Source organism: Pipistrellus kuhlii, unplaced genomic scaffold (assembly GCF_014108245.1).
Source record: "Pipistrellus kuhlii isolate mPipKuh1 unplaced genomic scaffold, mPipKuh1.p scaffold_m20_p_10, whole genome shotgun sequence".
Classification (NCBI taxonomy): Eukaryota; Metazoa; Chordata; class Mammalia; order Chiroptera; family Vespertilionidae; genus Pipistrellus; species Pipistrellus kuhlii.
In genome coordinates, this window is record NW_023425405.1 from 46,291,203 (window position 1) to 46,313,654 (window position 22,452).

The 22,452-nt window shown below is 38.2% G+C and overlaps 1 protein-coding gene across 5 annotated transcripts in view; it reads left to right on the top strand.

The window, feature by feature from the left end:
- The window catches only part of SEMA3C (semaphorin 3C), a 146,875-nt gene that overhangs the window by 50,049 nt on the left and 74,374 nt on the right, over positions 1-22,452 (top strand). Inside the window, exon 1 of one of the 5 annotated variants that reach the window (XM_036429589.1) lies at positions 5,840-5,863. The exons of the other annotated variants lie outside the window; for them this stretch is intronic. The gene's annotated coding sequence lies outside the window, so the exon portion shown is untranslated. Of the gene's footprint in view, positions 1-5,839; positions 5,864-22,452 lie in introns of those variants that run through there. 5 annotated transcript variants of the gene reach the window in all.

Genomic DNA, 22,452 nt, shown 5'->3' on the forward strand with positions numbered 1-22,452 from the left:
CTAACCATACGGGTCCTATTTAAAACTGGACCCAGTCTGGGCTAGCATGCATTTGATCTGATTAAACATTCCAGAGCTGTGTGAGAGGATGTAAGAAGGATGGTCTCTGGTCAACACTTAGCAGCTTCATGAACTCGAGCAGCTCAACCTGATATAATTGAACCTTTTCTATTTATCTCAAGCATTTTTTTTAAAAAATTTTCTATTTTGTGTACTCTCAGTATGTGTGATTTGTAAATATAAATATTTTTGCTATGATTTATTTAACATTTTCCTTATCTGTGAAAATAGGCACTGGAATTATTTCTTCAAAATCCCATGGTATTATGAACTCACAACATAAATCTCTAATCTCCAGCTATCTTAAGGGCAGTGCTCTAGTTTGCTGTACATTGTTCACAGAGGTTTGTTGGCTTAGGATAGATCTGTACATCTATAACTGAACATTTTCTTCTGAGGTCTAGGCTAGGGTCATCCATTAAACAAGGTGGAGCCCTACAGGCAAGTGTCTTTGCTCCTGGGTCTCCAATCTGCCTGAGCTTCAGGATTGTCTGGAAGACTTATTTACAATATACATCTTGAGCTCCACCCAAAGACGTGGTGGGTCCAGGATACATAATCTTGTAAGACTCACCTGAAAGCCTTTCTCACATACAGAGAGATTTGGGAGCTTACACCAGCTAGGGTAGCAAATGCCTAAATAGCATTTTTAATGTGTCAATGCTGTGTGTTTGTGTCCTTTACATGCATTAAAAAGTAAAGTGAGCTGAAACCTGTTTGGCTAAGTGGATAGAGCGTCAGCCTGCGGACTGAAAGGTCCCTGGTTCGATTCCGGTCAAGGGCATGTACCTTGGTTGCAGGCACATCTCCAGGGGGATGTGCAAGAGATAGCTGATCGATGATTCTCTCTCATCGATGTTTCTAACTCTCTATCCCTCTCTCTTCCTCTCTGTAAAAATCAATAAAATATATATTAAAAAAAGGTAAGGTGAAATTTAAGGCAACATCTTAGGCAACACAACCGAAGTCCACATATCAGAGTTTAATATCTGCATATTATGAACGTTTTAGAGGAGAAGGAAAATATTATCCAGCTGTTTGAGTCATTTTTATCCTTGGTGAATGTAGAATATCTTTGGTCATATTTAGAAACATCAAATTTAATAATAAGCTATTAACAAGCATGTCATGCAACCAAGACACTTGTAACATTTAGCTGGTAGAGATGTTTGTGCTGGTAAATATCCTATTTGCTTAGTCAGCAAATAATTTTTATTTCCTCTACATGTTTTTCATGCTGACCTAAGCTGTAATTGATCTGATTAAAATATTTTCTTCTATATTACTGTCAAGTGGTCATGGGTCTAGAGAAAAGCAAGAACTGGCCATCTATCAAATATATTTTTGATATATTTAAATTCTAATAAATATATTATTTTATTTTTTATGACATATTCTTGGGTGAAAAGACAACTCTTTATATCAATCAGGTTGTTAATCTTTATTTTCATATATCTTTTAAACCAAAATTTTATATACCATAAACAAATATTTTATCTAGTGATAAGCAATTCTGAGATGTCCTGGCTAATTTAGCAATGAATCATGATACTTAGCTATTTCTCTCTCTCTCCCTCCTTCTCTTTCCCTTTCTTTCTCTCTCTCTCTTTCTCTCTCTCTCTCTCTCTCTCTCTCTCTCTCTCTCTCTCTCACACATCTCTCCCTCTCTATCTCTATCTCTATCTCTATCTCTATCTCTATCTCTATCTTTATCATCTCTATCTCTATCTATCTATCTATCTATCTTGTTTTGGTGTTTCATGCCCTTTCCTTCTCTTTCTTTTAACTGCTGAACATTTATGATATTTTTATTTTGTTGAATAATTTATTGTTTTTTAAAAAATATGGCACAAGTGCATGTCCTGAAAATTGAAATCTCCTTCCATAAAGGACCACTGTGCCTGCCCTCCCCCTCTCCCCCCCAATTATCACTGACATCAAAGCTTGCACCATTTGAAGCACTTATGTATTCTTGGAAGTCAGAAATTTTACTCTAATTCAAAGAAAACCTATACATATGTAAGAAGGCAAAAGAGAAAAAAATTGATTAAATTCAGGAATTATTGTAATTTAATGAAAGGCATAGATGGAGGTGAAGAGAGACTTTTTTCTTTTTTACATCTATTGATGATAACATTTGTGAGGTTAGGGCCTCAATGACTCCTCCTCCTGACCCATTATCCAGTGGCATGTGGTTGTTAGAATGAAATAAGAGGAAGGAAGAGGGGAGGAAAGGGAGGATGGGGCTAATGTTGATTTTTGCTTCAAGCTCAATCTCAAGGGCCGTAATTTTCATTCCAAAGTATAGGGGAGGCAAATGGAATCACCATGGAGGTTACCAACACCTTGAATTTCTGCTGCACTTGATGCCTTGGCAGGGCTGCATATTCTCTTGTTCTTTCCAGTAAGGACCACAAGCCACATCAATAATCTGGTCTGCTTTATTCTCAGTTCTCGCTCCTTCCACTGGACAGATGAATGAGGAAGTGAATGCGTTCTCCCTAGTAACACCAGTGTCAGTAAGATACAAGACACTATTTATAACATTTTTCCCAGAAAAGAATTTCTATCCACAATACTGCTGTGGTTATTGATCCTTAAACTCTAAGCTTGAACTACATAGTTTGTATTGACACGATTTCCTTTCCTGACCTCCTTTTCCGCACCATTGCAGGGATTTGTGTCCTCGGAAAGTTCCTGGTTGGGGTGGACTGTTACTTTGAGAGCAGTGTATCGTGGCGGTGCCACCCTTCCCTGCTCTTACTAATCCTTGTTCTTTCCAGGTGACAACTTTGTTAGTTTGTGGTTCATTCCTGTTCACGCTACCATTTTGTTTGAGTGTGGATGCATTATTATGTATCAGAAGTAGACATGCCCAACTGGCATGGCCTTCGTGGTTGAGTGCCGACCTATGAATTAGGGGATCCTGGTTCTATTCCTGGTCAGGGCACATGGCCAGGCTGTGGGCTTGGCCACCAATGTGGAGCGTGCAGGGGTCAGCCTGTACATGATTCTCTCTCACCCTTTTTGTTTCTCTCTCTCTCTCCCTCTCTCTTCCTCGTTCTGAAATCAATAAAATATATATATTTTAAAAAGAAGTAGACATGCTTCTGAATGGACAGAAAACAGTAAATGTCCAAAACTACAGCCTTCAAGGGGGAATCCTTTAAGTGCAGATTACCTGTCAAATCCACTGTTGTCCTGACACCTTCAGGAAACGGGAAGAACAGTGAGTTTTCAGCTGCACATTCACAGAGAGCCCTTCAAGAAATAATAACAATTTTCAGACTTTAAAAATTGGTAAACAGTACTTAATTAAACTTCCCTTGCTAATTTATGTTAGACTGTTATTAACTGTGTAATTTGAACACATTGAATCAAAATATCTCTTTAAGAAGCAAGAAGCAACCCCCTTTAAGAAGCAACCCTCTTAACATCATAAGAGCTTATCTTTCATATAAATACATGATCACGAGACAGCTAAATATGCGCCAAGTCTAGTTACAACATAACATGTGTGACTGAGAGAAGTTTATTTTTTAAAAGAGCCTCATGGTGAAATGACATGTAAACTCAGGAGTGGGAGGCAGTGTTATGGCCCCAGCTCACACTGCTCTGAGACTGCCTGTTTCAAAGAAGGTTGACTGTTAACATCGCCACCTCCTCTTGTAGCTCTCAGGTCCCTGGAGTTTTCATCCTGTTGATTCTACTATAGTCATCCAGGCCTGTGATTAGGATCAAAGACTCTGGAGTTAGACTCTCCAGGGAGCCAGGCCTGCTTCTGCCACTTAGTGGATGCTGTGAATGTGGGCATGTTATTTAAACATCTCTGCCACACTTTTCTCAACTGTATAAAGATAAAAATAACTCTCCCATGTATGGTAGCCAACCGTCTGCTTTTGCCAAGGACAGTCCCCGTTGATGCTAGTTCTGAAGTAACTATTGCTAGCTCCGCTTTTCACACTCAAAAATGGGTCATTATAGGTAATAATTTGGACTATTATGAAGATTATATAAAGGGCTCAGAGAAATGTTACTTATAAATAGAAGATTATTATATTTCTTGTCTATTATCATTCCAATTAAAGACACAGAATTGATAGAAAGATCTAAAAACGCATGCCCCGAGCAGTAACACAAGGGACAGTGGTGAAGCATGGGCATCCTGAATGCGCTCAAAATGTCTGTTCTCAAAGATCTGGTTGTGTCTTGTCCTCTACCTAAATGTAAACAATGTTGTTCTGTCAGTGGGTCCAACATTTCAAAAATTTCAAACCACTAGAATGAGGGAAAAAAGCCAAAACAGAAAATAATGTTGGTAGAAAACACACGCGGATATTATTTTTGACAAATACTAGGCTATGAATTAGCCATAAAGTAACTGGGTTTAGTTGTTGGGTAAACATTCTCTCCATAAAACTGTAAAGAGCACAGATGGCCACCAGTGAATACAATGAGTATTCAGCTGACAAGCATCAGTCCACCTGTATTGAAATTAAACTATTGAAAAACCATAGGTGACTCTTGATCACCTTAGTCACCCCAAACCCAAGATCTGACAACTAAGAGGTTCCTTTCCGGCCCAACAGCGGGACCTTAGAACTCACTCCAGTTGAAGGCTGTGACCTTTCAAATGGGAGGAATCCGAGATGTTCATTTAATAGCCGCACCCCCCCCCCCCAAAAAAAATGGGTGGCATGGGAAGATTGTTTCAAAGCATGATCATTAAAGAAATAGTAAGTCTAAGCTCACCATGTCAATTTCTAAACTCCTTCTCAAGCAAGTTCATGTAGAATCCACTCTACAGTTCACTTCAAGCAAAGAAGGACAGATGGGAACCTTTGGAAAGGATTTCTATTGTTTTCTTTGATAACTTTTTTGGGAGAGCATATGATTTTTTAGATTTAAAAGAATTTTTTTTTTTAAATTAATCTCTCACTTAAAACATGCAACCCTGTGTTTCAGGATCATTTTGATGTCTAGTTTATAATCATATTGTATTAGAGCAAAATAATCGTTTTTATTTGATAATCTGAGTTTTTACTATGGAGATTATGACAATGGAATTATTTCATTTCCTTTGAAAGAACATCAGGATGGAATCTTCTTTTCTTTTGAAGAGATTTATGAATCACAAGTGACACTTAGCAACTGCTCCAAGGGATAGACGTGCATTTCAAACCAGTGACCTTGACAAGGTCAGGGACTAAGCTGCACGTGTTACAATAACACAGCCATAATGGAGGCACAGGCTCATCAGAGTATCTTGACTCCACGGGGATTATTCCCAGAGACCCAGCTGGGAAACACAATAAAGGGGCTCTTCTGCTTCCAACAAATTGTGTCTGAGTCTCGCTTTAGTGCTTCATCTCCAGCAACACTCTGCCAGTCTGTTTGCTTCAGCAGCCTCAGTATTGTTAATAATTTTCACCTTTTAATCATGTGTTTCTCATATTACTTGTATAATTTATATTTTACTTCTATAACTTAAACTGATCAGTAAGTACAGCTAAAATTAATAGTCTCGATTTTCATGAACAGGTACCATATTTTAGGTACAGTTCCATTTGTTTTTACTAGTAGGGAATGCAATTGAATTTTTTTCTTCTTTATTGCTTGGCATCCTTTGGGGCCATCTTGGACTATGAGTGCCTGTTCTTCTCTACATGTGCAGATGCCATGACCTGTAAATGCACTTTTTCCAAAAGTCCTGCTCCATGAGGCCTTCACAGCTGACTCTGGTGCTCAGTTATTGTTCTCCTTTCTGAACTCAAAGTGGTTACTGTCAATGACACTGTGCATGGTAGGTTGTATAATGGCTTCTAGACATGCACATCCTAATCCCTGGAACTCATGAATGTTACTTTCTATGCCAAAATTGACTTCACTTACATGGATAAATTTAAGCTCTTGAGATCAGGAGAATCTCCTGTGCTATCCAGGTGAGCTCTAAATGCAATCACAAATCGCTTAAAGGATAGAGACAGAAAATGTTGACACAGAAGAGCAAGGGAAGGCAATGGGACCACAGAGAGATAGACTGGAGCGAGGTGGTTTTAAGCCAAGGAATGTTAATAGCCTCAGAGGAATAGGCGAAGAACAGATTCTCTCTAGAACATCCAGAGGAAGTGTGGTCCTGTCAACACCTCAATTTCAGCCCAGAGATACTGATTTTGGACTTCTGGCTTCCAAATCTGTGAGAGAATAAATTTCTGTTGTGTTCAAGCCACAAACTTTGGCTTAAACCTTGGCGTAGTAATTTGTTATAGCTACAAGGAAGTTAAAATACTCCAATTCAGAAACTACACATATACAGATATAAATACCCCTTCTTAAAATATAATTTTTAACAAAGCAAACATAGATACGAAAAAAGTGCAAAAATCTTCTGCATGAATGACTCTCACACAAGTTAGCACAAAGAGGTCATATTTTCATCCAGGTTAAACATATATGTGTAGGTCCCCTTTGCCCCTCTCAATGACCATCCTCTCTTTTCTCCTTGAATGTAACCAGTGTCCTGCCTCCTAACACAATAGATTAATTTTGCTTGATTTTGAACTTTATATAAATGCAATTGTATAGTATATTTTATTTTTTTCTGACTTCTATTTTGTTTGAGAGATTCAATGGCATTGCTATAAATAAAAGTAGTTTATTCTTTTTAATTGCTGAGTAGTAGGCGTTGTAGGAAAATATAATGTGTTTACCAATTACACATATTGTTGACAGACAAATGTGTAATCCCCAGTTTGGGGCTATAATGAATAAAGCTTCTATGACTATTCTTGTATGTGAATTTTTATATATACCTAGAAATTGAGTTGCTGGGTAATATAACACACATATGTTCAAAATAAGTAGATAAAAGCCAAATTATTTTCTAAAATATATATATATTTAATATATATTTTAGCAGTATGTGAAAATTCCAGTTGCTCTATATCCTTGCCTAATACTGGAAATAACCATCTTTTTAAATTTTTTATTAAAACAAATTTAGGCAGTCTGGTGGTATCTCATTTTAATTTTAATTTGTAGTCTCCAAATTCTTAATGATTTTGAACACATTTTCATCTATTTGTTGGTTATTTGGATGTCATCTAGAATAATTATTTTAAGATATTGCCATTTTTATTTTATTTTACATATTTCGGATTGATTTCTAGTTGTTGTTTTTTTCATTCTGGATATCAACCTCGTATAGATTATATGAGTTTATGAATCTACTATTACTTGGCTTGCTTTTTTACACATTTAATAATGATGTATAAGTGTAAATTCCAAATTTTAATGTATTTCAATTCATTATTCTCTTCTTTACAGTTTATATGTTTCCCCAATTTAAGAAAGCTTTACTTGCCCAGAGGCCATAAAATAATCTCTTATATCATTCTCTATGAGGTTTGTTGTATAGTTTTTCAATCTATAACAGATAAGCCTCCCAGAAACAAAATACAAATTTATATTTGTACCAATTGAGATTAAGAGTGTCTGCTACTCTGTATAGTCACCAATAGTTTGTTTTCTTTTTCTTTATAAAACTGTTATTAAAAAATTCTCTATTCAATAGCACCCTACTTTAATAAAATGTATTTTTATTCATATGGATTTTTATTATACATAATAAAAAGTAGAGACCATAACTAACATAGTCTATCACTTTGAAAAATGTACATTGTGGCGTTAAAATCAGGGGAAAGTACTCTGTCAGCAATGTTAATTTTTTCTTTTTATATATCCATTCAGCAAAGGCATCAAAAGTTCTTAATTGCCACCATTGCTAAAACTTAGTCTTGCTATTTCTCCTCTGGTTTTAAACTCTAGGTGGAAGAGCTGTTTACAAATTATATAAAATGAAGGCTAAATCATCTTATATTATTTTTTATTCAGAGCAGTAAATGCAGAAGATTAAGCAATTATCCACTTGTGGTGGAATTAGGTAGACATACTTAAGGCTAAATTTAGAAACTTAGCTGCAAAATTACATTTTGCATGACATTCAAAAGCTAGATTAAAGAGGCAGTAAAATCTCTTATGTTAAGATAAGTGCTGTGAAACATGATAAGGGAAGGATGCTGAAGTGGGATTATGGGTGATCTCATTCTCTCCCCATGTAAAAGAGAGGGATTCCTGCCTGGCTGACATGGCTTAGTGGTTGAATGTTGGCCTATGAACCAGGAGATCACAGTTCAATTTCTGGTCAAGGCATATAGCTTGGATGCAGGCTCAGTCCCCAATGTGAAGTGTGCAGGAGGCAGCTGATGGATTATTCTCTTCATTGATGTTTCTATCTGTCTCTTCCTCTCATTTTCTCTCTAAAATAAATAAAAACATGTTTTTGTGTGTGTATCTGTTTTTAAAAAGAGAAAGAAAGAGAGAGGGATTCCAGAGTAGAAAGAGACAATTCCTTAATCTAGATTCTTCAACAAAAGATCCTAAGTGGATCTGTCATGGGTTGAAAATGAAAAGAAAACATGGAATGACAATGACTACTACTTTCTATAAAATACATAGGCTGCATAAGTTATACATGAGCAAGAAATACAAATTAAGATAAAGGTGAGGGTGATGAGAAAGAATGTGGATTTGAAGCAAGTTTTGGACTTGGATTATTTTACCTATGTTTTCTAAATATTCTTAATAGAGGAATTGGAAGGGTAGAAATTCTTTGAAGAATAAAAACATAAAAATAAAAATTAAAAAAAACCCTATGGGATTAAGAAGTTGTGTTAAACTTTTCTAAAGGAAAATATCTCCCCCTGCCCCTAAATTTATTAAGAGAAATATTTTGCAGCAGTCCACCACCTGACCTTGAATGCCATTCTTTGTCCAGGGTATGGAGACATGAAGGTAGTAAAGTTATCTAATAATAATTTTAATTGCTTGATTTAACACGCCGGTATGTGCTAGTAGTATAGATAAAATTTGAAGAACGCAGTTTATTTGAGGTAAGAGTAAAAGGGTGTTTTATAAAAATTTAAAGTTGGAGAAAAAAAATACTAGAAATTATCTTATTATTTAGTTCAAATCTTTTACTTACAGATGTAAAAATTGAGGCTATGTGGGACTATATGGCCAAGAGTAAAAAGCTGGTTACAGGAACAGGATTGTTGTTATATTTCTGCTACTGACTCTGTCTAGTAAATGCTTTTCACAATGCCACCTTGCTGTTTGTAGGCACAGTGGCTCTCATGCCTGCCCCCTCAGTAAGCTATGTATAGATTGCTCAGTATTGGAAGTCTTCCTGACTAATTACACCATTCATTGTCCTAAGTGCTCCACAAGCACAGTGAGAATGCCAAGTGAATTTGCTCTTACTTCTTTTGGAAAAGAAAAAACAAGTCTCTTCTATTCTCCCTTTGTCTTCTCCCAATGGGATTGAAAATTGTAGATTTTGTCCATCAGCTTAAACAATTTTCATTGCACAGGTACAGTCTTCCAGAGCCTCTAAAGTATTTTCCGTGTTTCTAAAATGAAAAAATACACTTTTAAAGAAATATAAATAAGAAACATAACTATTTGTGTTTATAAATAGAAATATAAACCTCATAGTGCAAAGATTTTATATATATATATATATATATATATATATATATATATATATATAATTAAAACACATCTTATGTGCAAGTAAATTAATAAAGGTAAGTCCTTATTCTCATTTCTCATAGGAGAAGCTGAAAGTTGGGAAAGACTTTACAGAAAGGATAGTGTTTGTTAAGCATTAAAAACACGGAAAAGGCTCTCGCTATCGTTGCTCAATGACTAGTGTTGGCCCATTCACAGAAGGGTTATAGGCTTGATCCTCAGCCCCGGGTGGGGCATGTGCAGGAGGCAACCAAACACTGTGTCTCCCTCACAGCAATGTCCCTCCCCTCCCTCCCTCTCTTTCTCCTTCTTTCCCTCCCTACCTTCTCCTCCTTCTCTTCCACTTTCTCTATAAAAATCAATGAAAAATATTTTGGGATGAGGACTAACAACAACAAAAACTTAGAAAACAAACGTAAAAATTAACAAGGCAGGTAAGGCAATGATGACTAGTGTGATTATAGCTGAGAAGAATGAGGTACTAAGGTTTTTTCTTAAGACATTACAGGTATCTGTACTACAGGAGCATAAAGATAAAGGTGGAAATACCAGGTGTTGGGGCTGAGGAGGCAAGTAGGGGCCAGGCCATGAATGGCATGGCTTGACATCCTTGTAGGCATGGACTTTCCCCTTTAGTTGAGACGTTTATAACCTGAGTGCATGAACCCTGCTTATCGAATAGAGAGGGATACTTGCATGAATCCTAGAGTATCAGTGACACCCTGAAGTTGCATAAGCATTTTAAGATTATGATCATAAATAAGATTTTTGAAAAAAAAGAAAGGCCATAACATTTGTTAATTTTTAAAGTGCCCCATGGCTTCTAACAAGCAGGAAACTATCAGGGTAGCAAATAGGAATTCACCACATAGATTGAAAGTGTGACACATGTCCTGTGTGTAAAAGACATTGTCCATGCTGAGCCTTTGGCTGGTGGTTGCCTCAGGTGGAAGTCTAAAGCTGATGGGAGAATCCCGCTTGTCTTGCAGGGTAGGATCAGCATCTTTGCCTCCCCGGACCCAGCACACAGAGTGCCCACTTGAGCCCACATTTATTCAACATTCCATGAGTGTTAGAACAAAGGAGGAGGCTGAAGGCAGTTATCTGTCTCATGCAATTATCCAGTCAGAGATGACAAGTGTCAAGAATAAAAGAGTGATAATTTAGGTGGATAAAAAATGACACATTTGAGAAACATGTTAGAGGTAAAGCAGCAAGATTCAGCAACGGATTGATTGGCTCTGAGGGAGGAATTGAGAATACTTTCCTGTCTTACAGGTTAGATGTTGGACGCCAATGCCATTCTGTGCTTCTCTTTAAGAGCAGTTATCGTATACTGTGTTGTGTTATTATATTGAACATACCATATCTTCCCTGGAAAACTGTGGGTTTCACTTTTTGTTGTTGTTAATCCTTATTTGAGGATATTTTTCCATTGATTTTTTTTTTTTGGGGGGGGGGGGGAGAGTGGATGAAAGAGGGGAAAGTCAGGGAGAAACACTGATGTAAAAGAACAAGTCTTGACCAGGGCCCAGGCTGGAAGGAGCCTGCAACCAAGATACATGCCTCTTGACTGGAATCAAATCTGCGACCCTTCAGACCGCAGGCCCACGCCCTATCCACTGGGCCAACCTGGGTAGGGCTACTATTGTCTTTTGAACTCAGGAATAATGTCAACTGCTAATGTATTCTAAGTGATATGATATGCCTGTAACTGCTCTGCTTTTATTTGTTAACGTAGTTCACCTAAGACTAAACCCATGAGAGAGAAGATACTATCTCCAATTTGGAGGCAATGTAGATTAATCTCTTTGGCAACTGCGCCGGTACTGTAACAAGTTTGGGGTGTTCAATAGAGAGATTTGAGAAGACCCTTTGAGTACTAAGCACCTCTGGATGGAACTTATTCTTATTCCTAGAAACTTTTATTTTAAATAAGAAATTCGCAATTCTCATGTGTGTTAAAATGTTAAAACAACTGTTATACTCAGGAAAAGATGAGGGAGAACAAGTCCTGCAGCTGAATGCATTCTCTTGCTCCACAAAGGGCTGAGGGCATGGACTTTGGGTGACCCAGATTTACATCCCAAACTTGGGAAAGTTACCCAAGATCCATCTGCAGTTTTCTCTTATTCTTAAAGCAGAAAGCTGTGGAGGTCAATTTATTATTTAATGTAGTAAATGGATAGGTACTATATATTCTTAATAATCATTGAGAAGTGTAAGTATTAATTTAAGAGAGGTAGACCGGATAAAGATTAAGGACAGTTGCAGTTTTTAAACAATATGTACTTTTGTGTGTGAATTAAAAAATAATGTTTGCTAGTATTTTAGAACATTTGTAAGTTTTTATTGGCACATAGGTTGCATTTCATTACAAATTAGACATTATTTCAACCAACGTTAGCAGGGTTAGCTCAGAAAACAACTGCAGAGTAATGCCCCAAAGCTATGACTATACACAAATATCCTGTTTAAAACAAAACTCCTGTCGTGGCATGAAGACGAACAATTAGGAGTGAAAGCTACTATTCTCCAGGTGTTTCACAAGTATTTTCTCTTTAATTCACATAATTGTGCCATGAGGAAGGTATTATTATTTCTATCATTCAAGAGGGGGCTCTTATGCACTCATAATTTTAAGTAACTTGCCTACAGCCACATAGCTAAAGGTAGTGCCCAGATTTGAGCATAAATCTCTGTCTGCAAACAACAGCCTTTCTCCCACAAAAATTCATTAGGTTAAAAAAAAATGAATTTCATTTTAATTATCTGTATGGCTTAGGTTAAAATTATTTGGGGGCTTTAATTGTACTAACTTAAATTTATTTTTATTTGGATATTAATAGACAATCTTGGCTATTGTTATACTTAGTAGTATGAGTAAGAAAGCTTGCAAAGTTTTCGAGTTAAAGAAGTACAACTTCCAAGTCTCTTTGATGACGAGTAGTGAAAAGCTAATGCCTAACTAGAAAGCTGTTATCCACTCTGCTAGTTTTAGGGCATAAAGTGGCTTGTTTGGCTTAATCTTGCTAAGTCACTTGAATTGTGTAACATGAAATCCTCAAATAACACCATCCCAACTATCTACACCTGTCGTTTTGCCTAATAAAATATGTTCTGCTTTTTGAGATGCAGGGATTAAAAATGGCTATAAATCAGTGGAATGAAACTTCCTTCCACGGTAAAAAGGCAACTGGGAGCTATTAATACTCAGGTCAAACTTTGGTTTCTAGTAGCTTGTCACTTCCTCTTTTAAGTGTGTTATATTTCCACCAGCAGGTCTTACTGTTACCCTGAAAAATTAGAGACAGTCCTGGCACATGCTAACCTCATGGAGGCCGTCGCATTTTGTAAAATAAATAAGCTTTGAGTTCATATTCTCCTTGAAGTGCACGCAGGAATGATAAATATTATGTTTCCAGAGCAAGAGCAGAAAAGTGAAACACTGGTCTTCTCTTTGGAAAGACTGAGTGTAGCTGCAGCCACTCCATCTGAAAACACCATCACGTGAGATTTGGAAGCGAATGGTTTCCCAACCAGGATAAAGAGAAGAGAAATGTCTTGCATATACATTCAAAGCCATTGTATATATGACAAGTCTTGGGCTTTTCAAAGCTGCAGAAAACATGGTTGGAGCCTTTGTGCTGCTTCTGAAAAGGATCAAAGGGTGGCTTTCATACTCTGTGGAGGCACACTCCCAGTGACTCTGTTTAAATCTCCGCTCCAGCTGCTGAGCACTGAGTCACTGACCTTGCATTGTAGACGATGCCAGGGGTGAGAGATGCAAGGGAAAAGGACAAAAGGGGGCTTCTGCCTTGAGCAACTGAGGAGTATGTTGAAAGTAAAATGAACATGTTTCCACTGTCCTCTACGTTTCCCCAAACTTGTTTCTTTGTTTTGAAGCCAAATGCAATAACTAGGCTAAACAATGAGTCATACTGACTTAAATAACGTTCAGATAAAATAGCTGTCTCTTCAGGGGGACATCTCTGTGCTTCTTTGTGCATAAAGTCTGGTCCTTTGGATAGGAGATTTTATGGTATACAGTTTATTGTATTTTTCCTGTGTGCAAATGGAAATGGGTTTAAGAATGTATCAAGCGAAAGCAGAGTTTTAAGAATTTGGGTTGAGGGAGGTGGGGGACAGGATTGTTATATTCCTAATAGTCTTTACTAAGTAAAAGTTGTGGGTGGTTTTTCATCGTTCTGAAAGAATCTAGTATGAGACAATATTTACATCATGCTAACCTGTAAAGAAACTTTGCACTGCCTAATTATAAATTAGTAATTATAAATCCTATAACGAACAGAATATTGAGTTGAGCCATCAGTATTATCAAACTCTTACTTTTAATTGAATATATTATGAAGGAGAATGTTAAGTTGAAATTTTCCCAAGATTTCTTTGTATTTATTCTTACTTTTATGTAGACATAGTTTAGCTATACAAATATTTTACTTTATTCACTTACTATTGTATTAAAATTATATAATGCTTGAGAATGCTTCATTAGCATAATTCTTTCGAACTCACTTGTGAAATCATGTACTTTCTCAGAATTTTTATTGGCACCTCAAGCAAGGTTGGAAAAAATTCAGCCTCTTTGGTTTGTTGTACAAGGAGTTTGCATCTTTGCATGTTGCTTGTGTGAGATTCAGGAAGTTGGCATGTCTGTCATTTCGATTGCTTACTTCTGCTTCAAAAGATCATTCAAATCCTCTTCTTTATCAGCCAAGAAACTAATCATCCTTGAATCTTCCACAAAAGATCTCTACACAAGCTCTTTCCACTCCATAGAAAATGCTTATCTCCTTATTAACTCATATTTATCCCTAAGATCACAGATTATATGACACTTCCCCACAGAAGCTTTTCCTGACCCCTGATATAAAGCAGCTGTCCTTGACTTAAACGCTTACCCTGTCTTTTACAATACTTTTTGCACTTACTACTGTGATTTTCAGTTTAAAAGAGTGGCTCAACTAATATTTGTTGAAAAAATAAAAAAGCTCAAACATTTTCTTCTGTTTAAGATCCCCCCTCTATTTCCAGGAAAACTTAATCTTCCTTCTTCAAAGCTCCTTTAATTTCTTTTTTTTTAAAAATATATTTTTATTGATTTCAGAGAAGAAGGGAGAGGGAGAGAGAGAGACAGAAACATCAATGATGAGAGAGAATCATTGATTGGCTGCCTCCTGCATGCCCTCTACTAGGGATCAAGCCACAACCTGGGCATGTGCCCTTGACCAGGAATTGAACCTGAGACTTTTCAGTTTACAGGCCAATGCTCTATCCACTGAGCTAAACCAGCTAGGGCAAAGCTCCTTCTAGACTGTCCACTCTGAGGGGAGAGACCAAGGATTTTCATTATTTCACCAGGTTCCTAGCTCACGCACTATATATTGAATGGATGGGTAAATATATACCTCAAATTATAGTTTAATTTTGTGTAGAGCCTGCTGTATTATATAAAATATAAGCTTTATGTTATAGAAAACTGTGGAATGAAAGGCCAGAAAAGTTTCTGAGGGAGAAACAGGACAGGAGACTTCAGTCAGCAAGGGAATTTTCTTCAACTGTTGCTCTGATCAAGTACGTTGAGGAGACACTTCCACTGAAGCCATGGTGTATGCAAAGGAAGTGTTATTGAAACCATGGAAAACCAACAAGTAGTATAATAAAATTGTATGATAGACATGTGTTAAATGCAATTGTAAGAATCTTTCCATGTGATAGCTTAGTGTGGTCCCTTTGGAGTTCAGAGTGGGGGCCTAGGGTCTGTGGTGCTGTGTGCTCTGAGGTTTCGCTGGCCTTACACATCATGTCAGCCTCAGCTCTTCACCTGGCCCACTGCACATGAGTTGGTCTGATGTATTATCTTCCCACCTTCACATTTCTCTGTCTCACTGCCCAGGACTTTTAGTATTAATATTTAAAAAGATGTCCTCCTAGTTTATTTTCTATGAATAATTTTTAACAACTGTTTTCTTAATGAACATAGCCTACTTTTAAAACTGAACAGCCTAAGAACTATTTTTCATATTTTCAAATCTCTATATAGACAATTATAGTGACTGAAAGTATTATAGCTAGTAGAAGTTCACTAATTTACACCATTCATGCTCAAGCTCAGTTGTTATTATATGCCCCTCTCCCCCTTCTCTCCCTCTCTCTCTCTCTCTCTTCTTTCTGCTTTCGTTTTGCTGACAACCTTGAAACTACTGTTCTCAACTTGGACATGCTGTTTTTGAGCACTTTGCCCCAAAGCAGCTTCTCCAAGTGTCAAGGGCTCTGGAAAGGAGGTGTCAGATGAAGCAGCATTTCCTCCTCTTCACGTTTATCTCCTGTGTTTATGTGTGGAGTGGACATTCTGAACTAGGCGTCCCTGACAGCCCGAAGGCTCACCCTTGCTGTCCTCTACAGCTTAACAGCGGGTTCAGATTTAGTTCTACTTTTCAGAAGTTACTTCCTTCTAATTCAGAGACTCTCAAGACAGTTTCGTTATTTTCTCATTGTCTGTTCTTCCTACTCTGAGATAGAATCCAAAACTACTGCCCATACAAGGAGCCTGATATTCGCATCGAACATCTTTGAAATCTACTCTCATGTTTCCCAAGTAAGTTTAGAGGAAGGGACTTAAGTTAGAATTTATAATAGTCCAGTTTATTGAACCACACAACACAAATAGAATATGTTTTAGTTATGGGGAAAGAAAGTTTGATTTTGGTTTAGTTTCATATTTTCTCCAGAAAAGACACAGTTATATTACATTACTGTGGTCGTATTTCTAAGACAGGCTTTTAAACAGACCCTTTCTTCCTGTCAGATTAATAGTAATATGAAGGGTCCAATCAGCTTAACAGATATTCTACAATAGTAGATAATACTTGCAGAGTGTGAAAACGAAATTATTTTCATGAATACTTTTATTGTTGCAGGGAACATTCGGGATCATTCTGATTAATCAATATTCTCATTATTCCTTTTGTTTTGTAGATGTAAGGTTCAAAGTGAGGGAGGGAGGGTAGAAAGGAGTGACTGCAGGAAGGGGCAAACCAAGCCCTGTATCAACAAATGGTGAAGCTAGAACTTTATCCCTAGTTGGCTAATTCCAAATTAAGGCCTTCCCCTCCATTCACTTTACCTTTTAATAGTAATAAAATAATATCACAAACACATTTTTGAAATTTGATAGCATAGTTTTCTTTTATTCATGCTCATAATTTTTAATTAACCGAGATTAAAAGATTATGACACTCAATGAAGCAGAAAAAAAAAAGGGTAGAGTAGAATGTGAATGAACAAATAGCTTTATCTCATATTCAGAGGCAGTTAGTTCATCTGCAGAACTTTACAGAAGACAGATTGAATCTTCCACCACTGAGCCCATGGCGTTTTAGATCATTGCAAATGATCTTCCACTTTCAGGCAGCCTTTAAGAGAAAAACCACAAAGAGAAATTGAGCAAATATCAGCAGACCTCAGACCTGACCTCATCTAGAAGATCAAGGAAGTCTTTATGAATCAGTCCAGTTTAAATTACATGGAAGCTACTGTTTGAGTTATGAGTAGGAGTTAGAAGAAAGCAAGAAGAACCCTTTCAGCAGCAGAAATAACATCCACAAAGGCCCCGAGGCAGAAGTGGGGAGGGAGGGGAGAGTAGTTTGAAGATGTGAAAAGAAGACCAGAAGGGTGAGAACACAAAGAAAATAGGCAAATACTATGTGATGATTGAGATTTCCCACTGAGGTAATCTTGAACCAGATCATGACAGGTCTTAAAGGCCATGTGAAGAACTTTCAATTTTTGTACTAAAAGTAATTCAAAGCTAACCAGACAAGATGAGGGAGCTTAAAAGTACAGCGATTATGCCTAAACTGGTTTGGCTCAGTGAATAGAGCGTCAGCCTGCGGACTGAAAGGTCCCAGGTTCGATTCTGGTCAAGGGCATGTACCTTGGTTGCAGGCACATCCCCAGTTTGTGGGGGGAGGGGGTTGCAAGAGGCAGCTGATCGATGTTTCTCTCTCATCAATGTTTCTAACTCTCTGTCCCTCTCTCTTCTTATCTGTAAAAAAAAAATCAAGAAAATATATATTTTTTAAAAAGTACAGTGATCATATAATTTTACATCTAAACCACCCATATTTTTAAGTGCAGAGAGGGCACTATTTGCTCATAAAACAACCGGGGGCAAGCCGGATGAGAATCATCCTTCTTAAAAGCACCTGGCCCAGCCGGTAATGTGACTCAGTGGTTGAGTGTCCACCTATGAACCAGGAGCTCACAGTGTAATTTCTAGTCAGGGCACATGTCTGGGATGCAGGCTTGATCCCTAGTGTGGAGCATGCAGGAGGCAGTTGATCAATGATTCTCATCATTGATGTTTCTATCTCTCTCTGCATCTCCCTTTCTCTCTGAAATCAATAATCCTATATAATAAAAGGGTAATATGCAAATCAACCAAACGGCAGAACGACCGGTCACTATGATGTGCATTGACCACCAGGGCACAGGTGTTCAGTGCAGGAGCTGCCCCCTGGTGGTATGTGCTCTCCTACAGGGGGAGTGCTGCTCAGCCAGAAGCCTTGAGCCAGGCTCATGGCTGGCAAGCACAGCTATGGTGGCAGGAGTTTCTCCTGCCTCCAGGTAGCACTAAGAATGTCCCACTGCTGCTTAGGCCCGCTCCCTGAGGGCTCTCAGACTGGGAGTGGGTACAGGCCAGGCTGAAGGACACCACCCCACCCGAATGCACAAATTTCATGCACCGGGCCTCTAGTCTACAATAATAAAAGAGAAACATACAAATTGACTGTACCTCTGTGATACCACCAGCCAATCAGGAGTGAGTATGCAAATTAATCCAACAATCATGGCTGGTTGATTTGCATACTTAGGCTTGGAGCAGCTGGGCAGGGCAGGATGCCTGCTGTGGCAGGGGGAGCTACAGGAGTAGTGCTCCGACTGAGAGCGAGGTCTTGCAGGCTCCTGGGAGGCCGGGAGCGAAGCCAGGGAAAGGAAGGCCTATTCTTGCACGAATCTTTGTGCAACGGGCCTCTAGTATGTATGTATGTGTGTATATATATATATACATACTCCTGTATATAGGCTAATTTTCCCACTGGCACTGTGCCTGGGAGATACATTCTGCATTCACTATTGCCCTTCTCTAGCCAGACTCCCTTATTCTTTCTTTCATCTATTTGGCATTTTGCTTCCACTTACTATTGTAGTAGTTAATCATGCCCATCCATCAAAAATTATGAAGAGTGGAACCTTCACCTTGTACATGAAGCTCCAACTCTCTGATCTCACATTCATGTAGCCCTTCCCAAACTTGCCCTGATGGTTTAGTGAGAACAGCATCCCTGAAAATTTTATTATGAAGCTGTCTCCTTATCCCACCATCTCACTCCCCAAACTGACAAAGGAAATTTGAGAGGCTGAGTCACTTTTCATGCTACATTTGATACTGCACAGAATCATGTGCAGGGAATGAATGGGATAGAAACTCAACCAATAAGTGTAGAGCTCATCTGATTTGAAAAGCAAGGGGGTATCTGGTTGAGCTCATCGGTTGAGAAACTCACCTTGCTTTGAATCGTGGCTCTGTCCTCTTCTACTCATGACTGTGTGATCTTTATGACACTGCCCAAATGAACTGAATTTTAGCTTCTTTATATGTAGAACAGGAATAATGTTAAGGCCTAACACAAAAACTTAAAAAAAAAAATCTTTATTGTTAAAAGTATTGTATATGTTCCCTTTTGTTCCCCAGTGATCCCTTATAGCCCTCCTCCCTTTCACCACCATGCCCCAAACCTCCCTCACCCTATTGCCTGTGTCCATGAGTGATGAATTTATACACATAAGACATAAAAGCTTTGAATGCAAATTAAATGAAGTCATTTTATAAGGTACCTAGAATGGCCAAGCTTACTGATAAATCCACATTTGGGACTATTATTATTATTTTATTTTATTGTCAATTTGTTTTATTTTATTGTTGCATTGCAGATGCTACCACCCCACCCCAGCCTTCACCTCAGTATTGTCTATAACCATCGGTTATACTACATAGATGCAAATATGTTATTTAGTTAATCTCTCCCCCAGCCCCTTCCTCTGAGATTCTGTTAGGTGCTTGTATGTCTCTGGACCTTTTTGTTGGTTAGTTTATTTTGTTCATTAGATTCCACATGTAAGTGAAATCATGTGATATTTGCCTTTCTCTGACTGGCTTATTTCACTCAGCAGAACAACCCCCATGTCCCTCTGTGCTGTCTCAAAGGATAATGGAAGTATTATTTTTGAGCAAATGTGGTTTTTAAAAAAAATGCGTTCTGGTCTCTCTTTGCCTTAGGGATTAGGAGCTGTGGTTTCAGCCCCCTGAAGTTTCACTGCTCTAGATTTTATCTGCCTGTTTGCCCTACAGGGACAGGTGAAGTTCAGTTCTTCACCAGTTTAAAAGGAGGGAGCCTCAGAGAGGGGATGGGTCAGGAAAGCCCCATGTACTTAAAATTCCTCTGGGATTAGACATTCAGAAGAAAAAATTACTCTGAGCATAGCAACATCTCTGAAATAAAAGATATCCGAAGCATTTACTTTGAAATCTGTGGATGCCCTTCTGCCTGAGAGAGAGAGTGGTGATTTATGTTGACAACTTCATGGTGGGCTGAGCAAACAGAGTGCAGTTACATGATAGAAGATGATGGAAGTTTCAGTCAAAGACAGACCACATACACCATGGTGTCTGATAACCTTAAGATTATACTGGGTTATAAGCAAAGGTTTGCGATATTGAAAAATAATTGAATTTACTGCTACCTCCACCTGCTTTAAATAGACCAGGAAGATCAGCATGCTGCCCACCCAGCTTGCTGGCAGCTGGGCCAAGGGACTATCTAGGAAGGAATAGGCTGGGAGGAGGGGTACCTGGGAGCCTGCTTCGTGCACGCCTGTCCCTGCATGCACACAAACACACTCACACATGCACGCTCGCACACACATGCACATACACTCCTGTGCACAAATTCATTTCCCTTCTTTCCTCTTCCTCCCTTCCTTCCTCTCTGTTTTTCTATCCTCCCACTTCCCTGCCTCTCCCTTTCATTATTTCTCATCTCAAGCTTTACCACTCTGCTTCTCTGGATCTCTGCTCTGCTTTTTCCCCTCCCCTTCTCTTCCTTCTTGCTCTTCTCCCTCACTCACTGTCCTAATGTCTACTCCCCCTCTCAGCACCTGCCTGCTTGGCCCTCTCCTTCACCCCGTGTTTGCAAGTGTGCTCGCACAGCCTTTACTGTATCTTTTCTCATGGAAACCGGTTTGACTCAGTGGATAGAGCATCGGGCTGAGGACTGAAAGGTCCCAGGTTTTATTTGGGTCAAGGGCATGTACCTTGGTTGTGGGTACATCCGCAGTGGGGGGTGTGCAGGAGGCAGCTGATAGATGATTCTCTCTCATCAATGTTTCTAGCTCTCTATCCCTCTCCCTTCCTCTATGTAAAAAATCAATAAAATATATTTTAAAAATAGAGACTCATTTTTCATAATGTGCCTCCATTGTCAAGTGAAGCATGACCGTAACAGAATGAAAGGTAGAATTTGGAATTGTCATAAGGCCATAGTATCTTCATTTTTGTGTCCTCTTATTTGAACAGAGTGTCCAGTCAGATGTGATAAGGGCGCAATAAATACGTATTGAGTACATTAATTACATAAATTAATAACATGTCAAGAACTTTAAATCTAATTAATGAATGCATATGTTTCTAATAGAGATACCTCTTGGAGTTGATTTTTAATCAAGTAATATTTGGTCTATATTTTCAATTTCTAAAGGGCCAAAGGTAATTTGTATTCTGAGCAAATGAGTTTCCCTTTTTAATAGTTTGAGATATATATTATTCATAAAAGAAAACCCTAGACTCTCCACTCTCCTCCAGAGAGAGAGAGAGAGAGAGAGAGAGAGAGAGAGAGAGAGAGAGAGAGAGAGAGAGAGAGAAAAGTCTGTGTCAATACATGAATTTCAGGTAAGCATACTGAGCTGCAGATTTTCCCTCAGGGAGCACTGGCATGGAACGCATTACAGTAATTTTCCATCATAGAACTCTACAACAGTGTAGATTTCGGGATAGAAGCATGCGGTATTTTTTTTTAATAATGTTTCCCAGGAGATTTTCCCAGGGACTGGGAGACCTACCCTGCCCTTCGAGGGCCACTCCGTTTTCTAATGCCACATGCTCTCAGCCAAAGTTCCTTCCCATCAGTTGAGCATGTCCTGAGAAACAACACAACTAGTTGTATCAATATTTCCAATGCTGTAAAAAGGGTGACATCATTGCTAAGATTTAAAGAACCATAGCACAGCGCCAGTCTTTTCATTTGTTTAGAGAGGAAACCAATAATGGTGATTTCTTTTTCTCACTGTACCCACCTCATTTAACTAGTAATTTTTCTAACTGTATTCATTGACTTAAGTTGGATCTACATTAAAATCAGATGATGGATTCTTTAGTCATTCGTTTCACAGATAGATAAAAATTTTCAATGCTTTGAACTCATCTCTTTATTGTTCTTTTTTCCCAAGCCCCAAAGTTCAATTAGGGCTAACTAACAGCAGTTTAAAATAGCATTTTAACTAAATAGCCTTGGCTTGCAGGCTTCCAATAAGGGACCCTTCTAAAGTAAATCTTACTTGGTTAACAGCTGCCAATTGTCAGAGAGCTAAAGGTAATTAAATCTGCAGATAGCTTTATGGCTCAGAAAAATAGATAAAAATCCTCAGACCAGAAAGATCATA